We start from the raw sequence: 23,946 nt of genomic DNA, 5'->3' as shown, positions 1-23,946 counted from the left end.
CATCTGCTGGATGCTGGCGGAAGAACTTAACCTCCGAAAGGGGCAGGACACGCTGGACCTAACTGGGTAGAACAAAAGACAGAGAGAAGGAACCAGGCGGGGACTCGAATTCCCCACAGGGAGCTGCGGAGGGGACAAGGAACCCACACCCTGGGGAGCCGCCGAGCCCACGGAAAGATCAGCCGAGCCGGGACCTCGAAGCCTCCGAGAACAGCGCCGCCGTTGGTCCAGGAGGGCAAAGCGCAGTGAGAGCCGCCCAGACCGTCTGCACCCCCGGCCGGACACCCCGGCCTGGGCGCTGAGCCTCGGGCTCCGGAGGTCAGTTCCGCGGAGAGGACCGGGGCTGGCGGTGTGGGGACAGCCTGCGGGGCTGCGGAGCAGTGCGCCCCGGGCCGGGGAGCGGTCCGCCAGGGCAGAGGGCACCAGGAGGAGGTCTGGGCCCGCGGGGGAGGCCGGGCGCCCTTGTGGGGGAGGGGAGGGGGGGGGCGGCCGCCATAGCAGCTCCCCGCGCAGGCGCACTCGGGCTCGCGGGGGGGGGCGGGGGCGGTGAGAAGCCACTTGCTGGGGTGGCCGGGCACCCCTTGGGTTGGCTAAGGTCACCGGGGGGGTGGGGTGCTAAGTGTGAGGTGGTGCCTACAGGCGGCAGGGACGGACCTCTGCGGTCACCTCGGAGGCCAGAGGAAGGTGCGTCCTGCCACCATGGGGGGGGGGGGGCTGTGAGCGGGCTCCACCTGCGGCCCCAGTCACCTCAGGGGTCGGCAAAAAAAAAAAAAAAAAAAAAAAAGGAGTTCCCGTCGTGGCGCAGTGGTTAACGAATCCGACTAGGAACCATGAGGTTGCGGGTTCCGTCCCTGCCCTTGCTCAGTGGGTTAACGATCCGGTGTTGCCGTGAGCTGTGGTGTAGGTTGCAGATATGGCTTGGATCCGGCATTGCTGTGGCTCGGGCGTAGGCCGGTGGCTACAGCTCCGATTCGACCCCTAGCCTGGGAACCTCCGTATGCCGCGGGAGCAGCCCAAAGAAATGGCAAAAAGACAAAAAAAAAAGGGGGGGGGGCACTGGAACCAAGCACCATATGTTGTTGCCCCCTGGGAACACACCTGCCCTGCAGCTGCCACTGCCAAATGCTCTGGGCGGTGCCCAGACACTTGATCACTGTCCCTTCCCAAGACCCTGAAACTAGGAAAAGCTGGTGCAGCACCTCCTGCATGGGCTAAGCAGGACAGGGTGTTTCCTCCACAGTCGAGTCTGTAGGGTGGCAGGGGCAAACCACTGCAGTTATCACTGACTCCAGAGGTGGGCATGGCCCTCTACCACTGGGGATCCCAGAACAAGAACCACTTGCAGCCCCAACCACCTCAGAGGAGGGCGCTGCAATCGAACGCTACCTGTTGTGGCTCTCATTCTCCTGGGAACTCACACATCCTGCTGCCGCCACCGCCAAATGCTCTGGCCACCTTGTCCATCTGCATAAGGCTCATTCCCACTTCCCTGGGCCCTGCAACTAGGAGTAGCCTGAGCCACCTTCCTGCAGCTCCTTGCTGCTGTTAAGAGCCCAGCAACCAGGCACTGACTGCTGGCCCTACCCGTTGCCTCCTTCTCCCTGGAAACACACTCAGCCCCCTGGGGATAACAGCCTGCTCACACCAAAGAAAGAGAGCAAATAAAATAAACAGTAACTCCCCACAAAATACAAAGGGGTGCTCTTGCATAGAAGTAGCCCTCCAAAACTACAGTTTGGTGTCCCTAAATTCACAGAAAAAGAAAAACATAAGCAAGACGAAGAAGCTCGGAAACCATCCCCAGTCCAAGGAACGGGAGAATTCACCTGAAGCAGCAAACAGTGAAACGGACCTCTGCAGTCTGACAGACATTGCGTTCAAAAGGGAGTTAGTGAAAATACTGAAGGAATTAAAGCTGAATATCAAGGAGTTAAGAGCAGATACGAACAATAATGCAGATTCCTTTAGAAAGGAACTAGGAAATATAAGAAGGAACAGAATAAAACTGGCCGTCCCTTAGTCGAGGTCGAGGGGAGTGCCTGAGCTGAGTCCGGCAGCTGTCACGCAGGTGGCTGGCATCCAGGAGGCCTGTGGTCCTTGGAGAAATTGTGCAAAGGAGCTGAAGATGCTTGCTGGGGACGTTGCCATGGTCGCGGTGCCATGTGCTAGCCAGACCAGGGATGCAATGGGAATGAGATTCTCAGGCTGACTTGAGTCTCTCAACAGCCTGAGTGGCCTCAGTGGGGATGAACCAGTGGGCACTCCACCTGGTGCCAATCCAGCCTAGAAAGAACAGACTGGGAAGCCACCAGCTGTGGGTGTCCCTGGCACAAGGACAGACCAAACCGTACAGGGCACCAGGGACACTTTTGCCCCAGTGCTCAGTGAGGGTCCAGAGAAGAACAGGCACAACAGCTTCCATGGTGCCACAGAGCAGCCCTTTAAAGACTTGACCTTCTACATGGAAGGGACTATGGGGAACTCAGAGGAGAGGCACTGGAGGCAGACGGCCAGTCTCTTTTTCTGCCCCCTTGATGGAGTGGGAGGGTAGGAGGAAGAGGTGTCCTATTAGAGAAAAATACAAAAACCTCCCTTTCATTGCACCTTTGAATATGTTGATGACATTTGCAACACACTGCTTGTGAACCCTTTTGAAACTGGAAAGTCGGGGGGAGGATTTTGTTTTAAACTGTGAAAATATTTACCTCCTTCAAGATCTCAGAGGAGAATGAGCCCATTTTATTGATTATATACATGGGTGAAAGAGTGATTGGAGTACAGAGGTCCGTTTACAGCTCTGAGGTTCAGTGATTCAATGAACCCGATTCAGTGGTGCTGCCTGTATGGGAGGTAGTGTGTAGACCAAATGTGGCTGTGTTTATGTGTGCATATCTCTAAGTTAATGTATATATTAAAAGTATCACACAGGAAGGCATAGTGAGAGCAGAACAGAGGGCATTTCTCCCCAAGTGTAAGCTTTTGAAGCCCAGCCCCATTCCCAGGATGCCTGCTGTGACTGGAGGGGGCATCCTTGACCAGTTTGTTCTTTCCAAGTCTTTTCTTCACTGTGTTACACGCAGGGCGATTAATAAATACACACAGTCCAGTGAAGTCGGTTAAGATATACCCGCTGAAAGAGTCGTATTTCCCAAGAGAAAGAAAAGAAACTGGATTTGCAGTGTCTTCTAACACGACCATACGTTACATGAAAACAGCAAAGTCTCATCCGTGTGGGGAGCAGCTCTGTGTTTGAGGGATTTGGGGTTTTTATCAATCAATAAAACTCCATCTTGGAGTCATAGTTAAGGGTTGCCAATGAAACCGTTCATACCAATTTAATGTATGTTTAGCATCATCAAGGAGGAAACAGCTTGGACTTCCCATTGTGGCTCAGTGGGTTAGGAACCCAATTAGTATCTCTGAGGATTCAGGTTGGTCCCTGGCCTCGCTCAGTGGGTTAAGGATCGGGTGTTGCCGTGAGCTGCGGTGTAGGTTGCAGATGTGGCTCAGATCTGGCGTTGCTGTGACTGTGGCGTAGGCCAGCAGCTGCAACTCTGATTCAACCCCTGGCCTGGGAACTCCCATATGCCCCAGGTGCGGCCCTGAAAAGGGGGAAAAAAGGGGGTACAGCTTAAAGGAGAAATTCTACTTCTGCCTATGAAGCCAGAGCTTAGGTGATGTGTCCCGAGTTACAGGAGACATGGTTGGAAGAAGTTATGTTCCATCGAAGTAGGATGCCTGTTATAAGTAGTCAAATCCCTCCAAATGCCTTTCATTGAAAGGCCACTTAATTCGTCAGACGATGGCCTTATCCTCCCTCCTTCTTCTGTGTTATCCCTTCCAGACGCAGGAGAAATAAAAGGACTACGAGCTGGCTTATCCGTTTCGCCCTGGTGCATTTGCGCTCCATCCATGGTGAGCCAGGACGCTGCCCTCCCTGGAGCGTGCCAGTGTAGGCAGTCACAGAGAAGTCTGGCCAGGCAGGGTCAGCCTAAGCAAAAGCGTGCAGATTAGCGAGGGATTTTTGAAAAGCACCAGAGAGGTGTTATTAATCCTTGGAAAGTGTGAGCCATTCTGATATGGCAGCCGGGCTCCTGGGGGAACCTGCGCAGGGTTCTGTGCTCTCGATAAGCAGAGGGGAAAGTAAGATGCAATGAACTTAATGACCCAGAAATTATTATGAGAGGAAATGAATACCACCTTGCAGAGATTTGTGAGTCTTCGCAGAGAGTTTGAAAGAAGTCGAGATGCCTGTCTATCAAGCTGCCTCTCATTTTCAGGATAAACACGTCCACTTGCATTCTGTCCCGTGGAGATTAAAGATGCAGCTTTGAAGGAGCAGAGCCTGGTCGGCGTTGGAACAGGAGCCCGGGGGCAGTCGTGGGGGTGAGTTTTGGGGAGGTATATGCTCCCTTGGCTCTTCTTTGCTTCTCTCCTCACCCGTCATTTTATATTTGGGGCGACTGTTTTGATTACGTGCCGAGAGCATCTCAGCATCAGACTCCTTTGCAGGGATGGTTTCAGTTGACACTCTTTTCCACCTGGTGGCTGCAACCCCGCGCCACACGAGCAAATTCCCGTGCAGAGGGTCCCCCAGACCCCTCTACTTACTGCCATCTCCTCTGGGGGTGGGAGGCTAATGAGTTAGGCTGGAGAATGTGCTGGTGTTGAGACATATCTCCCCCAGCAAGCCACCCCCTTGTCCCTTCCATTCTTTCCTGGAGCCTGTGAGTGGCCACCTCCACTTTCTCAAGAGCTGAGGAATGGAGATGCTTGGAGCTGTGTCTGTGCCGGAGACGGAGGCCGTGACCCCGCCGAGATTTCCCAGCTGGTGCCCATCAGCCCTTCGGTGCAAACAGCCTTCCTTAGAAATAGAACCTGGGGGACATAGCGCTAGAAAGAACCTAAATAATTAGTTAATTGAAGCCCTCCGCTGTATTAAGGAATCTCAACCATAAGAGGTTGAGCTAATCAAAACCACACATCTATTTAGTGATAAACTGAGTTTTTCTCATTATTACATCAAGAACCCACTCTAACTCCAGTTTTTACTATTTTTTTTCCAATAGGATACATGAAATTATTTTTATTTATTTATTTAATTGAAGTGTAGTTGATTTACAATGCTGCGTTAGTTTCAGGTGTACAGCAAAGTGATTCTATATATATATATATACATACACATATATATATATACACACACAAATTCTTTTCCATTATGGTTTATTAAAGATATTGAATATAGTTCCCTGTGCTATATAGTAGGACCTTGTTGTCTATCTATTTTATATACAGTAGTTTATATCCGCTAATCTCAAGCTCCTAACTTATCCCTAAGTTTTTAATTCAAAAAAATTTTTTTTTTCACTTTATGGCTGCACCCACTTTTTATGGAAGTTACAGGGCCAGAGATCTAGTCTGAGCAGCAGCTGCAGCCTACACCACAGCTGTAGCAAGGCTGGATCTTTTAACCCACTGTGCTGAGCCAGGGGTTGAACCTGCATCTCTGCAGCTACCTGAGCTGCCACAGTCAGATTCTTAACCCAGTGTGCCACAGTGGGAACTCCAAAATTATTTTTAAGCAGTAGAGTTATATTAGGTAACTTTTTTCTCTTCTGGAAAACAACTGTGCATTCTTTCCCCGAGAAGAAAAGAAGGAGAGCCTGGGAAAGTGGGGCAGGTCAGTGACACATCCTGAGCATCTTCCCAGGGCACCTGTAAGACCCAAGCACCTCACAGACCCCCACCTCCTGGTCCATTCCCAGAGGCCTCTTCTGAAGGGAGGTTAGCCAAGCATCAGTGATTCTTCATCTTCTCTAAATTTTACAACCACCGAGGCCCAAAAGTCTGGTGGGGGAATATTGGGTCTGTTTATTATACAAATTAGTTAATTTCTCCTTGATGAATTTTGTGGATTCTAGGAGTGAACCCACATGGAAGGGAACCAAGCTTCTTGCTAAGGGGTCTGAAGATTGTCTTTGTCATAACAAAATTAAGCCAACATATAATTGTCATTTGCTTTATTCTTATGGAAATTGAACATTAGCATGTGTATAATTGATCTGAAATCCAGACACATCAAAGGCATGAATCTATATATCTATGGGCCGTTAATCTAATTATAAGGGACTACATATGTTTTTACTCAAAACTTGTTTTTGCTTTTTAAATTTTTTTTTTTTTAATGAAAGGAAATGTCTTTTATGCCATGCCCCTGCCCCCGGCTTTGAAAAATCTCTTTCCTTTTTCCTCAAATGACCGGAGCTGCAATCATCAGCCTCTCTCTAGGGCCCTTGAACTGAACACTTATTCTTTTAAAAATCATCAACACGAGATCGGTTGCCAAGTGGAGAAGCTGACTCCCCTCTCCAGGCTTGAGGAAGTATTTTCTTTGTAGCGCTGTTGGCATGGGGGTGAAGGGCCTGGAACGTCATATTGAAATGACAAGAGGAGAATTGCTATTGGATCCAGTTTATTTCAGAATTTAAAGCAAAAACATCTAGAAACTGCACTCAGGATATTTCAATAGAATCACATGAACATTGGAAATGTGATGACATGAGCATCTCTTAACACGAGATCAATAGAAAACTAAGTATATTTGTTTTATTATCACAAAGTATACACAGATTTGCTGTTTTAACTAAGCAGGAAAGAAAACCCAGAAATTACAAGAAAATTAATTGTAAATGCTCTATTAAAAATATATGTGTTTAGGAGTTCCCACTGTGGCTCAGAGTGTTAAGAACCCAACATAGTGCCCATGCGGACACGGGTTTAATCCCTGGCATCACTCAGTGGGTTAAGGATCTGGCGTTGCTGCAAGCTGCGGTGTAGGTCACAGATGCTGCTTAGATCTAGTGTTGCCATGCCTGTGGCACAGGTTGCAGCTGCAGCTCTGATTCTGCCCCGTGGCCTGGGAACTTCCATATGTCACAGGTGCCGTCAAAAAAACCAACCAAACAAAAATCCAGAAAACCCCATGCATTTATCAGACCTATGTTGATAGCTAGATATTTGACTCCTATTTCTTAAAATGGTAAAATAATTAAGAAGCCTTATTTATAGAAAGATAGTCATAGTAGATGTATTAAGAAAAGAGGCGCTAGGGAGATCTCAGATTCAACATGAAGTTTGTGGGATTCTTTCATGCATTTGGTTCGTGTCCAGTTTATGCCTAAGAAAGAGAAAGTATATGTTTCTGATATTGCGATTAGTATTTGGAAAAAATTAATGTGATGTGCTACAAAATATGGCCAAATGTTCCTGCATGTATATAATTCTGTGCGAGATGAACAGACCCTTGGTTTTTCTAACCTGCCTTTATTAGATGTTGCTAAGGTTTTCTAGGAGGGGTGAATTAGTATTTTCTCTCTCCAAATTGATGCTTAAAGCCAATTTCCTTTGAACAGGGAAGGCTCACAAAGTTAAGATTTGTTACTGGCGTCACAGATGTAAGTGTTTTAGGTTATGCGTATGTGGATATTACAAAGAGCTTATTACTCTGACACCTGGATAGTGGGGTGTGTGCGTGTGTGTGTGTGTGTATGTGTGTGTGTGAAGAAAAGATGCCTATTTTCAAAAACTCAGGGATATATCCTTGTGAACTTGGTGTCATTGTTAATTGCACAGTCTCTGGAGACAGAATTGGGTTCAAGTCTGGCTGTATCACTGAATAGCTGTGTAATGCTGGGTGTGCTGTTTAACCTCTCTGATCCTCGGTGCCCTAGCCCACCACATAGAGTCATAATCATTGGCTGTCTACTGGGAATTTTTCAAAGAGCATCTGGCTTGGTGTCAAGGGATCCCCCTCTTTGGCCCCAAGGATCTCAGTGAACCCACAGATGATTCTGAGACGGCTGGTGTGATGGTGCTTCTGGAAAGCTGGGGAAGGGGTGTGGCTTGCTGTCTTAGTGTCTGTGAGGGACAACTGTCAGTCCTGGGAATTTACCATCTTATGCAAAAGTGATGATAAAGCTGAGAGACCTGTTAGGATGCAGAATGATGGATGGTTCTATTTCCTCTATTTTTTCATTAATGAAATAATGACTTGCTCATCGGCTATCAGCCAACACACACAAGAATAGTTCCTAAACTCACAAACAGGAAATCTGTTCTCAGCTGATAGTGTGCGCCTGCTGCTATTTCATTCAACCTGTAAAACATCATACCTGCATCTTGGAATCTGGGGCATCATAACAAATGCCTTTAACTCTAGATATTTGAATCAGCTCTATAATCATTCAAAAGGCCTTGTTTTCCAAAGCATTGAACAATTCAAGTTTAGAGTTATAAAATTGAAAAAATTTCTCTTTTGGTAAAAAATCCTCCTTGGAAATGTATGTTTATACACATTAGTGGGCATGTGTGAGTATTCGTGTGTGTGTGTGTGTGTGTGTGTGTGTGTGCATAAACGTAGGAATCTTCTGAAAGAAGCAATTAGCAAAAAATAACCAATGTAACTTATAGAAAATACCTTTGACCATAACCAAATGGCATTCATTAAAATCCCAAGAGATCATTTAAATTTTGACTTTTTTGGGGGATGAAAATCAATCATGATCAACTTTACATAGCTTAGTTTGGAAATGACCCTAAGTGATTATAAGTGAACACACCAGGAATTCGGAGAAGTCTGGGCCAGAGATAGGAAGTTGGCTGCCTTGGTATCTAAGTGGTATTTTAAGCCAACTGAATGGATTAGATCACCTAGAAAGAATGTTCTGTACAGTCAGTAGACAACTTCATCCCCAAGATGACTTACTAAGTCAGATTGAACAAACCTTTCTGTACCAAAGTGGGATTAGCTTTAAAATGTCTATTTTGGGAGTTTCCATTGCGACTTAGCAGTTATGAACCCGACTAGTATCTATAAGGATGAGAGTTCGATCCCTGGCCTGGCTCAGTGGGTTAAGGACCTGGCGTTGCCGTGAGCTGTGGTGTAGGTCGCAGTCATGGCTCAAATCCGACGTTGCTGTGGCTGTGCCGTAGGCCGACAGCTGCAGTTCCAATTCGACCCCTAGCTTGGGAGCTTCCATATGCCACAGGTGCAGCCCTAAAAAGAAAAAAAAATCTATCTTTGCAAATTTATTGCTGCTGCTCCTTTCAAATTATGTAATTTTTATTATGACTAAATAAAATCCTTAGAGAATTTTAAATAGTTTGCTCAGTGCTTAACAATATCCTGAAGGTGACTGATATATACAGTGGCTCTTAAAGTACTGTTGTTCCCAAGCGGCAGATGATCAGAAATTCACTTCTCATGTTAAAAAATGCAACACCAGTAGAAGAGTATAAGTGGTGTTTAAATTCTCAGGTCAGTCCTGTAACCGAATCATAATCTAAATATGTGTATACATCATGAAACATTGGCACCATTATTTATGCATGTGGAGAAAATAAAGCCCAGAGAGGCTAAATAATTTGCTAGCAAATGCAGTGATATCTGTGAAAATGCTTCATACATGACGAGGCCCTAAAGGAAGGTGTGTTTCTGAGTTGTCACTTTCTACCTGGATTAGAGCATCCCCCTGAGGCCACTCAGGAGACATCCTACTCATCATCCCCAGGAAAATGCCCTTCTGTGGTGGCCTGCGTGTCATCGGCAAACCGTCCCATACAAACATTGTACTTGTGCGGCGCTTTGAAAAGAGCAAGAGAAAGGACCACTTGCCGAAAGAGAGCCTGGACCCCGAGGCGTGGTGAATGAGAACCAAGGTGCAGCCTTGTTGTTCTGAGAACACAGGCGGGAGTTCGGAGTGGGGTGTGTGAGGATGCTGGAGCAGCAGGCGGAGTCCCCTCAGTGCTTCTCAGCTCCTTTCCTGCTTCACACTCTTCTGCGACGCTCCCGTGGAAGCATTGCTCATCACACTCCACGACACGCACGGCTGCCCCTGGGCTGGGGGTGGCAGGTGGGCTTGGATGCTGGAGGACCACCTTGATCTGGTGTCTGGAGACCCAGATTCTAGCCGACTCTGCATGTGGCATGTGTCCACGAGAGTCATCCTTCCTGCTCTTTGAGTCTCTGTTAGAGCCTCGTTGATCAGATTAGAAAGGCCTTTCAGGTTGAAATTCAAGCGAGCCGCCTGGCCCAGAATGTCGAGAGCCTACGCCTGCATTCTTCCTCAACTAGAGAAAGAGGTCTGAGCTTTGCACAGGTGGAGGCTGGGGCCTGAAAGGCATGGTCAGCTTCGTCTGGGAGTAAGAATAGAGCCAAAGTAAAAATGGGCATTTCTCGAGGGGGAAGGTGAAGGAGAGGCTGGCCTAGGCCTGGGGAGACGTGTCCAGAGGGAGGAAACACTGAGAAAGATGTTTGCCCTGAAAACTCCTCAACCTGTGGGGCTTGATTTATGCACTCAGCTTGTGGCAAAGCCTGGGGACTAAGAAAAGATCGGAGGGAGATCTGGGTGTTATTTCTGTCCGTCTCAGGAAGGCGTCGCAGAACACCCACCAGGCAGTGGCAGGAAGTAGAGAACGCCTGAGATTTTGGTCCAACCACTGAGAAATTCTCTTGTCTGTGGAGGCGGGGTGATAAATGCACCGGAGGCCAACTCGCTCCACCCCCTGAATCAGTTCGGAGGCCCTGAAGTCTGAGGAAAAGCACATCTGAGTATCTAATCCTGAATCCACTGCCTGGACCCGGGCAGATCCGGGTAAAGCCAGCCTCTATTACGCTTCAATTTTCTAATCTAAAATGGGAGAAATACCCATGCCTTCTTACCTGCGAACATGTTGTGTAGATTAACGTGATGGCGTTTGAAAGGTGCTATTTAAATATAATCCGTTATTAAAGTATTATCATTCTAGTTGCTGGTGATTATCTAGAAAGCTTTAAATCACCTGGTTATTTCCGGGATGCGATTTTCATTGTCAGTTGCTATTTCTCCTTTCTGAGACGTCACCTTTCTTTGCCACATAGCTTTTAGAGTTTTGAGTTTCGGAGTTGGGGACACAAATCTGTGTTTCACTTGAATGGGTTCAGAATTGGGGTTTTGGGGTTTTTAGATATTGGTTTCTGGAAGAATTTGAAAGGGATAACGGGGGACATCTTTCACCTTGTCTGCAAATTTTTATTTTTGGGAGGTGAAGTGAAAAGTGCGGTCAAGGACCATTAAAGTATTACGTCATCATTGAGCAATTGATACAATGAAATAAGAAAATCCGCAGATCAGCACTGTAGCAGTTCCATATGCCTGGCATATGTCCGTGTAGAGTCTATCCATTATTCTCTCTCTCTATGTATATATATGGCATTCCCCAGAAGACTGTCCTATCTTTGCTGTTTCCTTTTTGGATATTGGATATTTCTCATTCAATAGCCCTCAACCAGATTTTTTTATTCTTTACCATAAAAGTTTACCCATTCTGGGTAGAAACCCTTATAGTCTGGGCCACGTAGAAGTCTTTATAATTCATGTGAAGTAAATGCTTTTTTCTAAACCTCTTTTGCCTTTTGACCCCTATATAATCAATACTGGAATGTTTTCACTTTAACCTATGGGGTGGTTGAAAGAAATGGGATTGGATCTCTGTCCACGTTCTGAGCCAAGATATTTCTAGCTTGTTACACACGTCGGTGGTTAATGGAACGTGGGCTGGGGGATCCGGTCTGGAGACACAAAATGACAGAATAGCCTTTCCTGCAAGTTTCAGAAAGCATTTTTAACACAAAGTTTTTGGAATAGTCTTAAGATTCCCCCCCTTGATTTCACCGCATCTTCACACTTGCAGAGTTGAAAGTTTCGCCCCCACTTTTATGACTTGTATTTCGTCCTCAGTAACAACAGTAGCTTCTCCCGATGTCTCGGTACCCAACCACCCCCCTCCGACGTGTAGGCTGTTTCTTCCCTTCTGGAATCTTCACTGAACGTGGAAACTCTAGTCACTTTCTTTTCATGGGTGGCGACCTGCGGAAGATGAGCGGATCCACCCGAGCACAACCTAGGGCGTTTGGGAGACTTCCCTTTTAAAAGTGCTGCTTCCATGATTCTCCCGCCGTGTCCACGTACTTGTTGATGAGGCGTGATGAAGGGACTTCCTCAAAGCACAGCACACAGGAGCCGCAGAATGAGGACCTCGCCTTCTCCTAGGCTTGGGCTCTTGTGTTTTTCGCGTGCAGCGCGTCCTTCCTCTGGGAGAAATCGCACCCTTCTCCTAACTTTACGCATAAGTCACTCAGAGAAGACGCGCCGATACGTTTTCAATGAACACCTAACTGAAGTCTCCTTTGGTTTCTTTGCGTCTCCTGTTTTCATTAACAGGCACCTGCTGTCGAGCGCAGGGAACTCTACCCAGTATTCTGTGATCACCTGTGTGGGGAAAGAATCTGAGGAGGGTGGGTGTGTGTACGTGCATAACTGGATGACTTTATTGTCCAGCAGAAATGGTCCCAACATCGTAAATCAACTGTACGTCAATAAAACTTTAAAAAAAGAGAGAGGGAGTTCCCGTCGTGGCGCAGTGGTTAAGGAATCCGACTAAGAACCATGAGGTTGTGGGTTCGGTCCCTGCCCTTGCTCGTTGGGTTAATGATCCAGCGTTGCCGTGAGCTGTGGTGTAGGTTGCAGACGTGGCTCGGATCCCGCGTTGCTGTGGCTCTGGCGTAGGCTGATGGCTACAGCTGCGATTGGACCCCTAGCCTGGGAACCTCCGTATGCCGCGGGAGCGGCCCAAGAAATAGCAACAACAACAACAAAAGGTAAAAGACAAAAAATAAATAAATAAATAAATAAAAAAAGAGAGAAAAAAAGAAACTCATCCTAAAGAAGCTTTGAAAGAACATTTGGTCTGCATAGCATTTATATCATTTAGTTTTGTTAGCAATAAATACATGTATTCTTTATGTATGCCAAAAAAGAAAAAAGAGGGTAAATTTCCAGCAGGTATCACGGCTGCTGTTATTTATGTGGTAGACACACAGCGCCCCACACGAGCCAAGCAAATGGTCCCACATTGCGCACGTCCAGCGTGTTTCACTGCAGCGCGTTCATACAATCCCTCCCTTCTCTTACCTGCTGGGCAGGGCCTTCCTGCTGGAGGCTCGACCCCTCGACCCCTCTGTCTTGAGAACAGTGGGCATGTCCCTCTGGTCGTGTGTCCCTCCCCCCGAGGCTCCCGTGAACAGGGGGACCGTCCTCCTCTCTCCCTCTGTGTCTGCTATGGCATTCGAGTTCTTATCCTGCCAGCATTCCCAGTTCGTACTGGGCACAGAAAAGAAGAAACCTGCGTACCACAGCTCTTGTTGAAAGGTTCAAAGTGGCTTATAGAGATTAATTTGAAATGACACTGTGGAGCTCAACAATTCACGATGGCCATTTTCATTTATTTGACAATTTTGCACGCTTCTCGCATGAAAAGCCTTCCTTGGGAAATGACCCTGTTTTATTGATTGTTGTTCTAAATGAAATAAGTGTCCGGGCGAATGATGAGTGGACCCTAACCAACGTGGAAATTGCTCTGCAAGATGCATTTTCAGTAAACAGTCACTGGCGAATAATCCAGAAACGCCGCCTAAAATCTGATGCAACGTTGAGTCAGTAGATCCTTTCCCATTATTGCTTTCGGACTATTTTCTCCTTTCCACGTGGAAGCACCATGTCAATGAGTTAACACTCACTATTTGGTTTAATTGGCGTGCTCACTTACCAACTGTTGCTCATAAATTAGGATTCATGGAACATTTCTAAAAATCTGTCAAACTCTCCCTTTTTAGCAGGCGAGAGTTTGTAGAGGCAAAATGGGAATGCTCAGTTTACTATGTGACTTGAGACGCTGAAAAGCTGGGCTAGTGTCACACCAGCTGCTGCGGGCTGCTATTTATTAGAAAATTGTGAGGGTAAGCGTGATTCTGGAACTGTCTTTTCTCTTTTTAAAATACACTGTTGTTTAACAAAGAGGTGGCTTATCCCCTCAGCGGGAACCCCTTGTCATCTTCATGTGTGACAACCTATTGCCTAACTACACTGACCCCATTTCTCCTCCACGTCCTTGACTCTCACCTCGCCTTTCTCGTCTGCTCTCTGAACTCAGACCAGGGCTTCCAGGGATTCCCTTGTGGAGCAGCGGGTTATGGATCCAGTGTTGTCACTGAGGCAGCTCTGGTTGATGCTGTGGCACAGGTTCGATCTTGGCCGTGGCCCAGCCAAAAAGAAAAAAAATACGGCTTCCAAAATAACTTAGCCCACTGTTTTTTTTTTTTTTTTTTTTTTTTTTTTTTTTTTTATCATACTATCACTTAGTGAGGAGTTTCATTTTTTCCTTTGGTCTGAAATTGTAAGAGCTGAATGAAAAGGACAAGGAAAACATGGCCAGGCACTCAGTCGCCACATATCCGGATGCCTGGTGTTAGGTGCACCGTTTGAACGGGTGACCCACGTTTTCCTTTCATCTGGACATCAGGCTCTAAAGGGGGAGGGAGGGATGGAGGAAAGGAGTGGGGCAGGGAGGGACGGATGGAGGGAGAGAATGAACTTGAACCCTTTGCTTGTTGTTCTTGGAGGTCCTATTTTGTTCAAGCAAATTACCTCATTCTTTTCTTGGCCTCCCGTCTGCTCCTTTCTTCTCTTTGATCTATTTTAGTATTTTTCTGAAGTTGCAGAATGATCAGTCAATTAACAAATTCCAAGCACTTGTTAAACCTCTATAGAATGCCTTGCACTGCGGAGCTGGTGAAATGAGGCAGACCTGACCTGGGGGAGTTTGCATTTTCATGATATGATGATCAGAACATCCAGTGACTCAGTAACGCGATCATATTGCATATGGATGGATGCAAAACAGTGTAATTTGAGCTGAATACGTAAACAGGACATGGGGCACATTTGGTTTCAGATATTTTTTTAAAGTTGCAAATGACAGTTACTCTTGGTAAAAGGTAGCTGAGCAGTTTCTTAAAATGAAACTGAATTTTCATCCCCTGGAAGGAATTGTGGTTATTCAGAGGAAGTAAAAGGCAAGGGGACTGATATTTTTCTTTTCCTTGCTATTGTGTGAAAGTATTGAAAATCTATACTTTTTTCCATTATATGCTATCACAAGATATTGAGTATGATTCCCTGTGCTATATAGTAGGTCCTTGTTATTTGTTTTACATACAGTAGTGGGTATCTGTTAATTCTAAATTCCAAATGTATTCCTCCCCCCTTTGGCCTTTAATCACCATAAGTTTGTTTTCTGTGCCCGTGACTCTATTTCTGTTTTGTCAATAAGTTCAATTGTATCATTTTTAAAGATTCCACAAATAAATGATATCATATGATATTTGTCTTTGTCTGATTGACTTCAATTGGTACGACAATCTCTAGGTCCGTCCATATTGTTGCAAATGGTATTATTTCTTTCCTTTTTATGGCTGAATAATATTCCATCTCATGTATATACCACATCTTCTTTATTCATTAACCTGTCAAGGAAATAATCCAAAAAATTGCATGTATGTACATACACATGTACATACACACATATGTATAAGTAAACAGAATTGCTTTTACTTTGCTGGAGACCTGAAACATGGTAAATCAACTGTACTTCAATAAAAACATGAGGAAACAAAAATACCTATGACCTTATTTATTGCACTGATTGCCCAATCCAACACCATAGGAGTCGTTTACTGGCTTGCTTAGTGTCTGTGTCATGGAACTGGATGGGATTATCCGTGCTGTTCTCTCCCTCCTATTACCACCCATTAGGGGTCCAGAGAGGGGACTATTTTTATTGCTATTGTTTGTGACTCTCTGCTCTGGGAGTCCTAACACACTAGGATGTGGTGGACAACCCTCACCGTGCTGGGGAGCAGATTCTCAGGACGGCAGGCTTCTAGGCTTTGTTTTCATGTTTCATGATGCCACTCCGTCCTTTCCTCCTTGCCATGCATTTTCTTCACAAATGGGGGCAGAAGTCACCACTCAGATCCATCACGGAATACCACCTCTCTCCCCGCCGCAGCCTATTGTCACAATCAATTTGAGCAGGAAAAAAAGCGCTGAAAAGTTGCCAATAGGGTCTTTATTTTAAATGAGGGAAACTGAGGGAAATTTTTATTCTCTAAGCTAAGTAGAGGGCTCTCGTCTTGCCTTGCCTAACCAGTGTGGTGTCTTAAGTCTGAAGAGCGTATCTCATCTGTCTGGTGCTTGTCTTGCTATTTGGAAACATTTAATGGCTCAGTGTTCCCTCAGAGCATATAGCAAGTAATTTTTAGCTGTCAGTAGCAATCTCTGTGGTTACACTTTTAGATGCAGTAACCTCAGCTCTTTCCTAACCTTTCTTTTTTTTTTTTTTTTTTTTTTTTGTCTTTTGTTGTTGTTGCTATTTCTTGGGCTGCTCCCGCGGCATATGGAGGTTCCCAGGCTAGGGGTTGAATCGGAGCTGTAGCCACCGGCCTACGCCAGAGCCACAGCAACGCAGGATCCGAGCCGCATCTGCCACCTACACCACAGCTCACGGCAACGCCAGATCGTTAACCCACTGAGCAAGGGCAGGGACCGAACCCGCAACCTCATGGTTCCTAGTTGGATTCGTTAACCACTGCGCCACGACGGGAACTCCCCTAACCTTTCTTATAGAAGTGGGGGGAGCAGTCAGGCACCGACAGGTATGGCTGGGCACGACGCGGAATTTTTCCCAGGGACCTCAGTAGTTGGCTGGATGTCACCCCACCTCTGTTTTACCTGGAAGGAGGCTGAGGTCCCCAGAGGAAATCTAAGGGCCCCTCAGCTGTGGAGATGGGTCCACTTAGGGAGGAAGGAAGGTGGAATCCAACCAGAATTCATACTTACTTGCATTCTCTCTTCTCCATATAGGAACTTTCAGACAATTTTTTCTTGGGCAAAGCATACGTGTAGGGACAACATGAATCTATTCTAGTGTCACGTAGTTGCATCTTTCTAAGTGAAACCTGTGGACCCGGCGCCTTAGAAGAGACAGTAAAAGCTTCAGGTCGCACTTTATTGGACTTTCCTACAGACCACGGGCTATTACAGAATGGCTCACCCTGAAGACCAAAACATCCTTGCGACTCTTTCCTTTCCAGCAGTCTTATCCAAAAAACAGCGTCAATGCCTTAAAGAGCTGCTTAAGCCATGGTTTTACTGAGAAAACAGAGTTAATGCACTTTGAAAAATATACATGCACACATCATACGTTTACAGTGATAAGGCTGCCTAATCCTTCTCATCTAAGGAAGAATTTGAAAGAGTATCATAAAGAAATGAGATACACATTTTTATTTTCCAAAGAATTAAATGTGTACATTCTTCCTCTAAAATGGGAGAAATGAATTCCTGCAATTAAATATATATTATCTGATTCTGTGAAGTATGGAGTCAGCCCATTCCTTGAGGAAAATGATTGTGTTGTGTTATGACAGTAATTTCGATTGCTTGGATTCCATCATATGAGACCACAGGATGATGTGTTCAGATTTGTGTCATCCTTGTAATGTTTTTCATTCAAGGAGGTAGAGTTGTCGGGTACTGGGATTATGGAACCAATAGAAACACACAGAGAAGTTAAGTAAAAAACAAAACAAAACAGGGAGGGTGAACAAATCTTAGAGACAGCAGACAATCCTGTCTGTAATCACCTTGCCTTTGTCTTTCTTCTGACCTTTCTCTAACCACATTGTGTGAAGGGGTAAAGCATCAGTGATGCGACAGAAATGCAAAATGAATGGGTCTGAAGGAGGACTTAAAAGAGCTTTGCAACAGCAAAGGGTGACGGCGCCCACAGCAGAAAAGTCTCAGTCTTCTTGGAGTTAAAAGACTCCAGAGAAAGCAAGGTAGTCTTCTTTGTTTTAAACCATGGTGGCACTTGCGTTTTAGTTGAAGGAAAATCATGCATGCAATTTTTACAAATCTCAGCCTTTACATTTTATAGCCCAGTAAACACATTTATAATTTGTGGGGTGCTTTCTTTTCCTGTTCAGAGGGTTCTGTTCATGAGAACTTGAAGTCTGAATTAGGTGAACATGGAAAATTTATTTCTTGATTATGTTTTTCTTCTACCTTCGTTTTTCCTAAAATGGAAGTGAATTCAGGCCTGGGGATTATTGGTTAAAGAGGACGTAAATAGACTCTCCCAAAGTGAATCCTCCCCCCCCCCCCCCCGCCTTTGATGTCAACTGGCAGCTCATGGTCTCCGAGTCCACTTGTGCAGGTTGAAATCACAAAGAATTATCCCTCAGGGTCACAATCATTATTATTGTGGAAATAATTGCTTCTACCCAATATTTACTTAACTTCCTCTCTGTATATGCAGATTTTATACATACACGAAATATGTGTTAATGCACAACATACATGTATATATATATACACTCCCACAAACAACTTTCCATACACTTAAATTTCTTGACCTTCATTATTACTTTCCATTGAATTTTGCCAGTGTGGATAACACAACTAACTGATACTTATTTCCTTTTACTTCTGGAGGAAAACTAACAACTTTCAGACTCACCAGGAAAGCCCCAGTTTAGGGCTAATTGTTAATGAACCCTCTCGTGCACCTGGTTTCATGGTTGGGAAGAAATCATTTCTCTCAAGGGTCCCATTTCTATAAACCTCCTTTAAACTAGTAAGAAGATAGTATGTAGGCAAAACTCAGGTTACTCCAAATATTTGGTCTAGAATTTGCTTTTGAAATCCAGTGGATATTAGAAGTAAGGATTTGAAATCCCCTGGGTACCATAGGTTACTATTAAATTTGTGAATGTTTTAAAAGGATTTAATTCAGATAAAAATCCTTTATTTTCAATTTATATCACAGACATACTTAACCCTGAAACGCTAACTAAATTACATGACAATTTCCTTAACTACCTGAAAAAAAAAATGTGCTTTTTTTTTTTTTTTTTTCTTAAACCAAGTTTAATAATGATAACATCTTCTATTTGGAGTAGGGATTTAAGAAAGTGCTATTTTGGATTTGCCATAGAGCTTTATTTTTTCAATTTGATTAAAAAGTGCTTCTTTTAGTGGCTTACCCGGCTCAGTTAGAGAGGTACTAGAAAGAATACAGCTCTTGGCCCTGCGTGTCCCAGAAACCAGTTGTCCTCTTTAAAAGTAGTTTTGTGGTCTTTGGTTCAAATTAACGCCCCATAGGTGGAGGTTTACATTGGGTTTATTTTTGGTTAGCTATAACTCTTGAGTTTAAAATACAAAAAGTTTCCTGAGAAAAGCTTGTAAAATCTTTGAGGGCAGTCTCAACAGTGATGTTCCAGTGAATCAGAAACACATGGGTTCAAATTTCTCTGAGAACACATGGGTCTATGTGTTTGGAAGGACAACTGGGGGTCTCACTGCACCCCAAACCTGAGATACGGGGCTTTGGGAAAGAGCCTCCGATGTGGAAGAGGGCTGGGTTCACTCTTCCGTTACAGACGCCCTCACCGGAATGGTCTGGTTAATATGTTAGTATTTCTCTGTCTTGGGAGGAAAACTCGGTGTGAATTTCTTCTTCATGCCGCAAGTGGTCTCGGTGACCGCCACAAAAATTTCAGTGTGGCCACCCTTGCTCCCTATCTTTCCGACGGCGAACTATTTATTCCCTTTCTACCCTGAGCCATTTCGTTTGCAGGGGGCCGTTGACACGATGAAAGATGGAATTTGCCCGTGGAACCTCAGGTTTCGATTCTGTCGTGTAAGGCATGAGCTGGGCCTGACCACTGGCGCTGGTCTGGGCTCAAGGCTGGGCAAGAATAATGCTTCCGACTCCACAAGGTTGGTCCCATTCACTTTGGTATCCAGTGAACCAACAAGCAGTTGCAGAGACCAAAACCATCACAGTGAGTGGATGCAACCTTGTGATGTTATTTCCCCCTTGGTTTTCCTAGGGAGGTGGTCACGAATTTTGTGGTTTCCTTATGCTTTTGAGGAACGAAAATCACCAGAACAGAGAAACCACAGCTTGCTGCTTTTTTAGAGCTACTTTATTGGCGGGGATCAGGGAGCAGAGCACGCACTAGCCGTCAGTGGTCCACCCCCTTCCTATAAATGCAAATTCTTGCTATGCCATAGTTTCCTAGTTCCTGTTTTATTTCTTCCTGGGTTTCAGCCTACTCCCTATCTTTGGGGAGCACATCTTTCCTTGGTCTTCCAAAAGTTGGATTCGTTTTTTTAGAAAATAAAAATAAGGTCTATTCCAGCTTTAAATCCCTGATATTTTAAAGCTGAAATGGTCTCGTGGTATTTCCGTGAGAAACTCTTTGTCAAAAATCACAACATTCACTTTGATGGAGCCAGAAAAACATGTTCCAGGGACACATACCATTTAAATTTCTAAACAAGTGGGAGAGATGTGATTCATTGAATTCTGAGTGTGTTTTTAACTGAAGTGCTTTGTTTGAAGGATAGCAACACTTGGTTAATTTAGTGTAGTGGAAGAATTGAGGTGTTCGAGGAAGGAAATTTTCCCAATAGTAAAAAAGGGCTCATGTATCAACACTTTGGTCTTTTAACTATTTTTAGGAAATGCGTATTTTTTTTTCTGAATGTATTTCATGCTTTCCCACCACGGTCTTGAAGATGTGGGACAATCTGAGCTCTTCAGCAGTTTCAGGGCCATTATTATAAATATAGGAAACAACTGAACATGCATTAAGGTTATTCAGTTATCTCATTAGGCTGGTGACGTTGGTATTATTGCACCAACTTCACAGTGAGGTCAGGCTGTATCTGATTGTTCTGTAGTTCAGTCCCATCTGGTTCCAGACCTACTTCCACTCCTTTATTCTAGACAGGCTTCTTCCCTGTGCCGAGATGTAAGTACTTGCAACAAGATACAACAGTTCAACCTGGGTTTCTCTTTGTGGCTTGTGCCAAATGCCTTCGGCCCATGTTTTGGAGTAGCGTGACTCAGAAGGAAGGATGCATGGGTTTCTTTCCCGGTCCAGGCAGAGGAAACCAGAATTTATGTTTCTGTGAGTTGGGTCTCCATGGTGATGAGACGTCAAATTCTTCTTCTTTTTTTTTTTTTTTTTTTTTTTTTCCCACTGTACAGCAAGGGGGTCAGGTTATCCTTACATGCATACATTACAATTACAGTTTTTCCCACACCCTTTCTTCTGTTGCAAAATGAGTATCTAGACATAGTTCTCAATGCTGTTCAGCAGGATCTCCTTGTAAATCTATTCTAAGTTGTGGCTGATACTTCTTGATGGTCTTCCGGTACAAGTGGAAAGACAATATTTTGGTTAAGGGCTTATCTCTTTAAGGACCCAAAGAGAGAAAACAAAAGATGAGAGGGAGGAACAGGCCCAGTTCTGCAGGGAGAAAGCCCCAAATCAAGGTGCTGGCAAGGTTGGTTTCTGCTTCGACTTCACTCCTTGGCTTGTAGATGGTTGTCTTCTCAATGGGTCTTCCCACAGCCTTTTCTTTCTATGTGACATTCATGGGGTCCCTTTCTCTTCTTTAAAGTCACTATTCCTTTTGGATTACAGCCTCACACTTATTAACTCATTTAACTTTAATTATCTCCCAGTATAATCAATATGGTGGGGGTTAGGGCTTCAATGTACAGGTGTAAGGAGGGGACGTAATTCAGTCCGTCATAGAACTTCCTTAGGAGCTCTGGGACTCTAGAGAGAGGATGCTCTCATAGCCTCCTCCAGCATAGACAGTTTGGGGCTAATAGGGCCACTTCGGAGGGCAGGCTGCATCCAGGAATTACACACAAGGTCCAGCTGTCAGCTGCATGAATATGTGCAACCCCCATGGTCTTCAGTATCCTGGGCACTGCCTTGGTGGTTTCCCAGAGCTGGTCACCCCTTGATTTCCTGTGCGCCAACCACTCAGCCACCTTAGGCAGGTGCCTGCCTGCAGCACCTGGCAAATAATAGCAGAGAAGATTTTTTTTGTACCTATGGCTAGAACCATATAAGACACTAGTCCATATCTTCAGCTTGAGGATGAGGGCGATGGCTTTTTCCAAGAGAATATTTCTAGTCATTTTAACCATTTAGAACACTGCCACAAACCGAGAAATCAGTGACAATCCAGTGTTGCATCCGAATGCGGTGGTGCTTCCAGGGGCTACCGATTACCTGTAAAATCTATGTCCACGAAAGATAGTCATTTTCAAAGTCTGCTGGAAACTATTATTGCATTCTCCTGCTTCCGCTATGCTGCTGTGTTCTACACAAAATTGCTCCCATTAAGTTCAGAGAGAGTCCCCCCCCCCGCCTTTGGAGTACATTGAGTAGATTTGAGTCTTGGAAAATTTTTTTCATTCAGGTTTTTGTAATGTAACATTTGATGCTGAATAGCAACCCTTGCTGGAAGGCTGATCTAGTTACTCTTTACCAATGTAGAAGTTAGTGAAAATGTTCTCTTTGTAAGGAAGTTTTAAAGCGAGTTTTATTTTTCTAAATTGAAAAGTATTTTATTTATAGTCGGTTTACAATGTTGTGTTATTTTCCACTGCACAGAGAAGTGATTGTTATACATATGCATGTAAGTATATATACACACTCACGTGCATATACCTATAGATGGATACACACACGTGTGTATGTATCAATATATGTACACATGTAGGTTCTTTTTCATATTATTTCCATTATGGTTTATCACAGGATTTTGAATGTATTTCCCTGAGCTGTACAGTAGCACCTTGTTGTCTGTTCATTCTATATACACTAGTTTGCATCTGCCAAACCCAAACTTCCAAAGCATGTTTTAGTTATTTTCTAATAGCTGTTTGGGTTGAGGAGTTATCCCATTTGCATATATGCAACTCTGCTGCCCATTTATTTCATACGCTATCAATTATAAGTGAATTTCTCTCCAAACTGGAGGGGGGCCGTGGAGCCCGGGGGTTGTGAGGAAAGTCTAAAGGTTTTGTCTCCACGTGCCTAATCACCTTTTTGCAGTGGAGTGAGTTCTGACTTCAGTGTCTAACACTGAATCATTGATTCCAATGCCTTATTTTTGTTCCTTTATTTAAAAGAACTCTGAAACTTTTAGCCTTTTTATTTATTTATTTTTTTCTGCTTTTTAGGGCCGCACCCATGGCATATGGAGGTTCCCAGGCTAGAGGTCTAATTGGAGCTACAGCTGCCAGCCCACACCACAGCCACACCAAAACCAGACCCGAGCCGTGTCTTCAACCTACACCACAGCTCACGGCAATGCTGCATCCTTAACCCACTGAGCGAGGCCAGGGATCAAACCCGCAACCTCATGGTTCCTAGTCGGATTCATTTTCACTGCGCCACGACAGGAACTCCGAAACTTTTGATTTTAAAATCCCTTATTTTTCTAAGATGATTTTACAGAAATTATATAAAAGATTGAGGCAGAGAGAACCTAGAGACGTAAAAAGTGAATAAAAGTTCTGTACCTACTTTGTATGGTGGTCACAGTCACCACCTAATTTTCTCGCCAAATTCAACAACAGGTCCCTTTTTTCTGTAAGAGCCACTGACGGTCATTGTTGACGTGCCAATTTCTGCTCAAGGGTGGTGAGTCTCTCCCTTGCCGTCTCCTGCACACTTCATTTGTCCCAGTTCAGCCACTACCAAGAATCAATTGCTTGCAAACTGCCCGCCCCGTATCTCCCCACCCCAACACGGTAAAGCTAATTATGTTAGGTTTGCGATTAAACAGTGTAATTGAGTAGGACTTCAAGTGATGGAAAACAAGGGCAGCAAGGAAGAGCGATGTTACTGTGAAAACTCAGTCGCATGCTTTGCAATGATTCAGTCAAAGCTCACCACAGTAATTGCTGCCAATTAATTATAAGGAAGTCAACTGAAGAAGAAATGTCATAAAAATTTGGAGAGGTTCTGCACTCTGGTGCTCTCACAGCTTTAAAGAAAAACGTGATCTCCCTTCACTTGAAAGAAACAAAAACCTGGAGATCAGGAGGGATGTGTTAGAGGGCGTTCTGAGCGAGAAAAATGAAGTCGAAATCTAACCAGAGGACGCGTATCTTCAGAGACTGAAGCTT

General features: G+C 44.8%; 1 protein-coding gene across 3 annotated transcripts in view; it reads left to right on the top strand.

The window, feature by feature from the left end:
• The first annotated feature begins 237 nt into the window (after positions 1 to 237).
• Positions 238 to 23,946, top strand: part of LOC146398709 (uncharacterized) — an 843,865-nt gene continuing 820,156 nt past the window's right edge. For all 3 annotated transcript variants that reach the window (XR_014819889.1, XR_014819887.1, XM_084982276.1), the window contains exons 1-2: positions 238 to 318; positions 4,281 to 4,386. The gene's annotated coding sequence lies outside the window, so the exon portion shown is untranslated. The remainder of the gene's footprint in view (positions 319 to 4,280; positions 4,387 to 23,946) is intronic.

This window comes from Sus scrofa, chromosome 11, assembly GCF_054392235.1.
Source record: "Sus scrofa isolate SSC_HxYL_T2T_F1_AM1 chromosome 11, Sscrofa_HxYL_maternal_Yorkshire_Landrace_v2.0, whole genome shotgun sequence".
NCBI lineage: Eukaryota > Metazoa > Chordata > Mammalia > Artiodactyla > Suidae > Sus > Sus scrofa.
The sequence above is the reverse complement of the archived record's forward strand: the minus strand, read 5'-3'. Positions and strand labels throughout refer to the sequence as shown.